Source organism: Gouania willdenowi, chromosome 12 (genome assembly GCF_900634775.1).
Source record: "Gouania willdenowi chromosome 12, fGouWil2.1, whole genome shotgun sequence".
Lineage (NCBI taxonomy): Eukaryota > Metazoa > Chordata > Actinopteri > Blenniiformes > Gobiesocidae > Gouania > Gouania willdenowi.
In genome coordinates this window covers 30237852-30245977 of record NC_041055.1, presented here as the reverse complement: position 1 = coordinate 30245977, position 8126 = coordinate 30237852, and the positions used below count along the sequence as shown (strand labels likewise).

Below are 8126 nucleotides of genomic sequence, written 5' to 3'. Positions count from 1 at the left end.
CCTCTACATCAGAGGTCTCATTCTCGTGGCCGCAGAACAATGTGAAAATGTAATGTTAGTGAAGCCGTATGTTTTATACTGTAATGTAATGACGTGACTCGAGCTGTTATCAAAGATTTTGAGCCTTTAATGGAAGTCCTTAAAACATCATGTACCCCTCATTCTCTGCTGACGCCCACCCTTCCCCAGCCTCCCAGCCAATCAACGCGCAGAACACATGTAAACAGAGGCGAACATTGGCAGAGAAAGCTGCACGTAACGATGCTTCAAATGCCATGGGAAACCACAACACGTGTTAAACATTGAATAAACTACACGTGGAACATAACTCAGTAACATAGGACCTAGTCTGTTACAATATGAATGGCACTTTACAGCATTGTGCATTGACGATGTCACCAAGGGAAGCACACCACCGATAGAGCCCCCCACCCAGCCAGCTCGCACCTCTAGTCTTACCACTGCACAGAGAGTCATGTCAATGAAGTGTACCAATGAGGACATTGACAAGGAACATATGGTTCAGCTGTCTCCTGGCCATCTTCTTCTTTCAAATAGCTGGGAATCTGTTGAGATGCATGTATTTGATGAGTTCCTGCTGACTCTTGCATCCAACCAAATCAAACCTTCTTCTCATCTGGACAATGACAATGGAAGCGTTAAGGAGCCAAGTCTAGATTGGGGAGAAGAACTCAATCTTGATTCAGGAATCTTCACCCTTCCTCATTGTTGTGATGAAAATCTGGAACCAGTTTCCTCAGTGAAGGGACCTGTGGTAGAAGACGTCCCCATCCCCGCCCCCAAGAGGTTTAGGAACGTTAGGAAGTTCTTTTCCAGAATTCGAAAAATGTTTTTAGGCTGCTTCTCTTCCTCCGTGCAGGAGTAAATCTATGTAGCACATTTTATAATAAATACAATGTTATTTAACAGAACAATCCACTCCTGTCCTCATATGTGTCCTTTAGCCATAACATAACATTATTGTAAGAATGGCCTCATGTGTAGCCTTAAAAAGTAGTCCAAGTTTCCAAAAATGCAGTCAAGTGTATTTATTTACAGTGAAAAAAAGTGCATCAGTATTTCTGTTTTCACAACATTTCATATGAAAATTGTGTGTTCACATTGTTATGTCTAAGGTGGGCCCATAATAGAAATATAAGGTTTCATTAGCCAGGACAGAAATGAAGCTGTTAATAGGGGTTGGTCAGTGACAATTCATATAAGCAAATAGTATGGTATAGTGGCTTCTTTGATGGAAATATTTGTATTGGTTGATAATTTATTTTTTCCTTCAAAAGTCAGTTTTAGTCAAGTTATTGACATTTTCTTAGAAGTCCTAATTTTAGATCAAAGCTCCACAAATGGCATTACACAGTGAAGGATCTGATAAAAGCACTTTGGTGTTTGGTTTGCTCACAGGTTCCAGTCAGTTTTGATTTCTGGTTATTGTTTACTGGTATTAAATGTTGTAAGAATTGTGTTACAATAAATATCATTTTAGACAATGTTGATATTTTTGTTTTCTTTCCACATTAATAAACACATTTGGATAATGTTCTTAAACAACTGATTCTTTTCATTTTTCTTTATTGTACATTATATTAACTGTCATCAATGCCTTTAATTGTAAAACAATATATTTTCCCTTTGGTCTGTATTTCCATCGTAAGTTTGGTCTTAAATTTTCTTAAGGTGGTATTAAAAAGTCATAAATATATATTCTTATATTCTTCTTACCTGTAGTCACCCTGTATTTATCATCATCATGCTTGTAACCTATGTGAATAGATGCTTGTAAAATAAAAATGTACACATTGTTTTTTTTTTTTTACATTTAAACTTTTATTGAACCTCAATTTAAGATGCACTCCTGGCAAACAAACATATTCATATTAATAATTCAGAGGATGATGACATCATTTGTCACACATACATAGCAGAGAACAGTGACAGTGAGGAGGTCATAAACTGATAAATATTTTCACCCTCATAGACCACATGGTCAGAATGCTCTGCCAGATGTGCTCCAGTGTTTAAGTCGTGTCGTTACGACAGTTCTTCAATCACTTTCTAGCACAGATGGCCACAGACAGAGCGATGCCTCCAATGGCTACTGCAGTGGCACCAAGCAGCCACTTCCAGCTCAAACCCCATGCTGACTTGGCCTGATGTTTGTGGGTGCTGGACGGGTTCTCCAACATCTTCTCATCCATGGCCTGGTGTTTGTGGGTGCTGGACGGGTTCTCCAACATCTTCTCATCATCCTCACTGTGCTTCTTCATCACCGTGGAGACCTCATCGCGGATCGTGTTGTTGAGTGGCTTCAGGTCTCTGCGCTGATCAAGAACATTTCCTTGCTCCCTCTTGCAGGTGGCCAGATCAATCTCAGTGGGGGGCAGCAGCTTCAGGCCTGGAGCATCAGTAGCTTCCAGCAGCGTAACTTCAAACTCAGCCTTTGACGGAACCTGGATGATCGCCTTCTCTCCCATTCCCATGAGTTGCACCGCCACATCCAGTGCCCGGATCACTTCTCCAGCTCCCAGAGTGAACGACAACTCCGACAGCTCCTCGACCAGCGTCCCATCCAACAGACGTGTTTTTAGATTAATCTTCACAATCTGTCCAAGATGTGGCCAACTGTCTCTTCCTCCTCCAGCCTGCAGCACCTTTTTCATTAGCAGATTACTTCCAAAGATATCTAACCACTCATCAGCAGGTGGTTGGGGGTCAGTTTCTCTCCTCATGGACTGATCCATGACAATCTTATTCCCACTCTTCACGACTGGTGCACTGTCACTGCTTTGTAAACAACCTGAAACACAAGAAAACATATTATAAATAGATTACCATTATTAGCTGGCAGCTTCTGAGCAGGGTTGGGGTCAGTAATAATTGCAATCATGTAATTGATAATTAATTACAAAGATGGTGTAGTTATAATTGTAATTGTAATTTTAAAAATCTGGTGCTGTCATAATCTCATTAAATTCTAGTTGAGTTCAGATAATTTACTTTGTGATTGTAATTGCCTTCAAAATTCTATAAAAAAGTCAATTATTTGTTCTACACATATGTAGTTAACAATTATTAAAATGTTTATATCAAGCTTTCCCACATTTTACCATTTTAAAAGTGTATTTTACAACTGACTTAAGACTTGTTATCATATGAGATGCTAACAGAAAGCTAACACAAGAGAAAGGTTAACTTTTATTAGGTTATCTATTTCAGGTTGAGTATTTCTGAATAATTGTAAAGTAAATGAGAACGTAATGTAATTGTAATTGGATTTCTGAGGCAAAAAATAAATAAATTGTGATTCAATTGTAATGGGAAAAATTGCTGGTCACTGTAATCATAATTGACTTGTTAGATTGTCCTCTGTGCCAAAAGATGGTATGAGACTTACCGTTTAAGAACAGCTTAGGGAAGGATGTTAATTCTGGGACGTATCAGTCTTTCTTTGAATCAGGGGCTGTTCCAGCTGTTTCCTATTCTCTCCTATCTGCAGCTTTGGGCTTTCACACTCTGTCTGTGTTTTTTCTCCTGAGGAAGTATCTGCTCTATGAGCTCTGCCTTTCAAGTTCTATCTTTCAAGTTCTGCCTTTCAAGTTCTGCCTTTCAAGTTCTGCCTTTCAAGTTAAGCCTTTCAAGTTCTGCCTTTTGTCAACGGTTGTTCTAAACTCCTCAGTTGCCACGGTTACGTGATGTTTTTTTTAATTCAGAATGAGTTATTCTGCATTAAATCATTCTGCTTCATGTTTACATGGTAATAGTAATTCCAGAACTGAGGTTTACATGGAAAACCGGTTCATTCAGCTTTATTTAATTCCACTTTAGGTCTGGGGGTTGGGAAGGCTGTGATTGGACAGGGGGCGAACATGACGTATCACGTCTATTGGGAAAAACACACAACCAACATGTTATTGTCGGCTGTAACACAGAAGACCACACATGAGAAGTGTTTTCACCTTTATTTTGATTGTTGTATTGAAGCAACAGCTCAACAGTAACTCACTTTTGTCCACGGAGCAGAAGAGATAGAAACTGATCACCAGTAAATAAAGTCCAGTAAAACTCTGTAAAACAAAAACCAGGAATAAATAGTTGCTTCCTGATAAAGATAGTAGCTCTAAAAATGGTTACAATGATAAACTTGGTGATATTACAGCCTGTGCAGCAGTATGGGGACGCATGTCCGGGTCTTAGTATCACCCGTCTGATGAAACCTGTTCCGTTTGCTGATCTCCATGTGTGTGATAAGTCCATGTGTCCGTGTTAATGTCAGCATGTTTTTGCCTCCGTCCATTCCCTTTTTTCATTATATTCATGGCTAAAAACGCTCTTATTAAATAGTGTCAGTGTCATACCACAGAGAGAAGCTGTGACTGAGAACATCCTCTACATCAGAGGTCTCATTCTCGTGGCCGCAGAACAATGTGAAAATGTAATGTTAGTGAAGCCGTATGTTTTATACTGTAATGTAATGACGTGACTCGAGCTGTTATCAAAGATTTTGAGCCTTTAATGGAAGTCCTTAAAACATCATGTACCCCTCATTCTCTGCTGACGCCCACCCTTCCCCAGCCTCCCAGCCAATCAACGCGCAGAACACATGTAAACAGAGGCGAACATTGGCAGAGAAAGCTGCACGTAACGATGCTTCAAATGCCATGGGAAACCACAACACGTGTTAAACATTGAATAAACTACACGTGGAACATAACTCAGTAACATAGGACCTAGTCTGTTACAATATGAATGGCACTTTACAGCATTGTGCATTGACGATGTCACCAAGGGAAGCACACCACCGATAGAGCCCCCCACCCAGCCAGCTCGCACCCGCGTCTCGCTCCTCTAGTCTTACCACTGCACAGAGAGTCATGTCAATGAAGTGTACCAATGAGGACATTGACAAGGAACATATGGTTCAGCTGTCTCCTGGCCATCTTCTTCTTTCAAATAGCTGGGAATCTGTTGAGATGCATGTATTTGATGAGTTCCTGCTGACTCTTGCATCCAACCAAATCAAACCTTCTTCTCATCTGGACAATGACAATGGAAGCGTTAAGGAGCCAAGTCTAGATTGGGGAGAAGAACTCAATCTTGATTCAGGAATCTTCACCCTTCCTCATTGTTGTGATGAAAATCTGGAACCAGTTTCCTCAGTGAAGGGACCTGTGGTAGAAGACGTCCCCATCCCCGCCCCCAAGAGGTTTAGGAACGTTAGGAAGTTCTTTTCCAGAATTCGAAAAATGTTTTTAGGCTGCTTCTCTTCCTCCGTGCAGGAGTAAATCTATGTAGCACATTTTATAATAAATACAATGTTATTTAACAGAACAATCCACTCCTGTCCTCATATGTGTCCTTTAGCCATAACATAACATTATTGTAAGAATGGCCTCATGTGTAGCCTTAAAAAGTAGTCCAAGTTTCCAAAAATGCAGTCAAGTGTATTTATTTACAGTGAAAAAAAGTGCATCAGTATTTCTGTTTTCACAACATTTCATATGAAAATTGTGTGTTCACATTGTTATGTCTAAGGTGGGCCCATAATAGAAATATAAGGTTTCATTAGCCAGGACAGAAATGAAGCTGTTAATAGGGGTTGGTCAGTGACAATTCATATAAGCAAATAGTATGGTATAGTGGCTTCTTTGATGGAAATATTTGTATTGGTTGATAATTTATTTTTTCCTTCAAAAGTCAGTTTTAGTCAAGTTATTGACATTTTCTTAGAAGTCCTAATTTTAGATCAAAGCTCCACAAATGGCATTACACAGTGAAGGATCTGATAAAAGCACTTTGGTGTTTGGTTTGCTCACAGGTTCCAGTCAGTTTTGATTTCTGGTTATTGTTTACTGGTATTAAATGTTGTAAGAATTGTGTTACAATAAATATCATTTTAGACAATGTTGATATTTTTGTTTTCTTTCCACATTAATAAACACATTTGGATAATGTTCTTAAACAACTGATTCTTTTCATTTTTCTTTATTGTACATTATATTAACTGTCATCAATGCCTTTAATTGTAAAACAATATATTTTCCCTTTGGTCTGTATTTCCATCGTAAGTTTGGTCTTAAATTTTCTTAAGGTGGTATTAAAAAGTCATAAATATATATTCTTATATTCTTCTTACCTGTAGTCACCCTGTATTTATCATCATCATGCTTGTAACCTATGTGAATAGATGCTTGTAAAATAAAAATGTACACATTGTTTTTTTTTTTTTACATTTAAACTTTTATTGAACCTCAATTTAAGATGCACTCCTGGCAAACAAACATATTCATATTAATAATTCAGAGGATGATGACATCATTTGTCACACATACATAGCAGAGAACAGAGAGTGACAGTGAGGAGGTCATAAACTGATAAATATTTTCACCCTCATAGACCACATGGTCAGAATGCTCTGCCAGATGTGCTCCAGTGTTTAAGTCGTGTCGTTACGACAGTTCTTCAATCACTTTCTAGCACAGATGGCCACAGACAGAGCGATGCCTCCAATGGCTACTGCAGTGGCACCAAGCAGCCACTTCCAGCTCAAACCCCATGCTGACTTGGCCTGATGTTTGTGGGTGCTGGACGGGTTCTCCAACATCTTCTCATCCATGGCCTGGTGTTTGTGGGTGCTGGACGGGTCCTCCAACATCTTCTCATCCATGGCCTGGTGTTTGTGGGTGCTGGACGGGTTCTCCAACATCTTCTCATCATCCTCACTGTGCTTCTTCATCACCGTGGAGACCTCATCGCGGATCGTGTTGTTGAGTGGCTTCAGGTCTCTGCGCTGATCAAGAACATTGCCTTGCTCCCTCTTGCAGGTGGCCAGATCAATCTCAGTGGGGGACAGCAGCTTCAGGCCTGGAGCATCAGTAGCTTCCAGCAGCGTAACTTCAAACTCAGCCTTTGACGGAACCTGGATGATTGCCTTCTCTCCCATTCCCATGAGTTGCACCGCCACATCCAGTGCCCGGATCACTTCTCCAGCTCCCAGAGTGAACGACAACTCCGACAGCTCCTCGACCAGCGTCCCATCCAACAGACGTGTTTTTAGATTAATCTTCACAATCTGTCCAAGATGTGGCCAACTGTCTCCTCCTCCTCCAGCCTGCAGCACCTTTTTCATTAGCAGATTACTTCCAAAGATATCTAACCACTCATCAGCAGGTGGTTGGGGGTCAGTTTCTCTCCTCATGGACTGATCCATGACAATCTTATTCCCACTCTTCACGACTGGTGCACTGTCACTGCTTTGTAAACAACCTGAAACACAAGAAAACATATTATAAATAGATTACCATTATTAGCTGGCAGCTTCTGAGCAGGGTTGGGGTCAGTAATAATTGCAATCATGTAATTGATAATTAATTACAAAGATGGTGTAGTTATAATTGTAATTGTAATTTTAAAAATCTGGTGCTGTCATAATCTCATTAAATTCTAGTTGAGTTCAGATAATTTACTTTGTCATTGTAATTGCCTTCAAAATTCTATAAAAAAGTCAATTATTTGTTCTACACATATGTAGTTAACAATTATTAAAATGTTTATATCAAGCTTTCCCACATTTTACCATTTTAAAAGTGTATTTTACAACTGACTTAAGACTTGTTATCATATGAGATGCTAACAGAAAGCTAACACAAGAGAAAGGTTAACTTTTATTAGGTTATCTATTTCAGGTTGAGTATTTCTGAATAATTGTAAAGTAAATGAGAACGTAATGTAATTGTAATTGGATTTCTGAGGCAAAAAATCAATAAATTGTGATTCAATTGTAATGGGAAAAATTGCTGGTCACTGTAATCATAATTGACTTGTTAGATTGTCCTCTGTGCCAAAAGATGGTATGAGACTTACCGTTTAAGAACAGCTTAGGGAAGGATGTTAATTCTGGGACGTATCAGTCTTTCTTTGAATCAGGGGCTGTTCCAGCTGTTTCCTATTCTCTCCTATCTGCAGCTTTGGGCTTTCACACTCTGTCTGTGTTTTTTCTCCTGAGGAAGTATCTGCTCTATGAGCTCTGCCTTTCAAGTTCTATCTTTCAAGTTCTGCCTTTCAAGTTCTGCCTTTCAAGTTAAGCCTTTCAAGTTCTGCCTTTTGTCAACGGT

At 39.5% G+C, this 8126-nt stretch overlaps 1 pseudogene; it reads right to left on the bottom strand.

Annotated features, from left to right (window-relative positions):
- Positions 1 to 2018: 2018 nt before the first annotated feature.
- LOC114473749 (peptidyl-prolyl cis-trans isomerase FKBP8 pseudogene) lies at positions 2019 to 3544 on the bottom strand (annotated as a pseudogene).
- Between the last annotated feature and the right edge of the window lie 4582 nt (positions 3545 to 8126).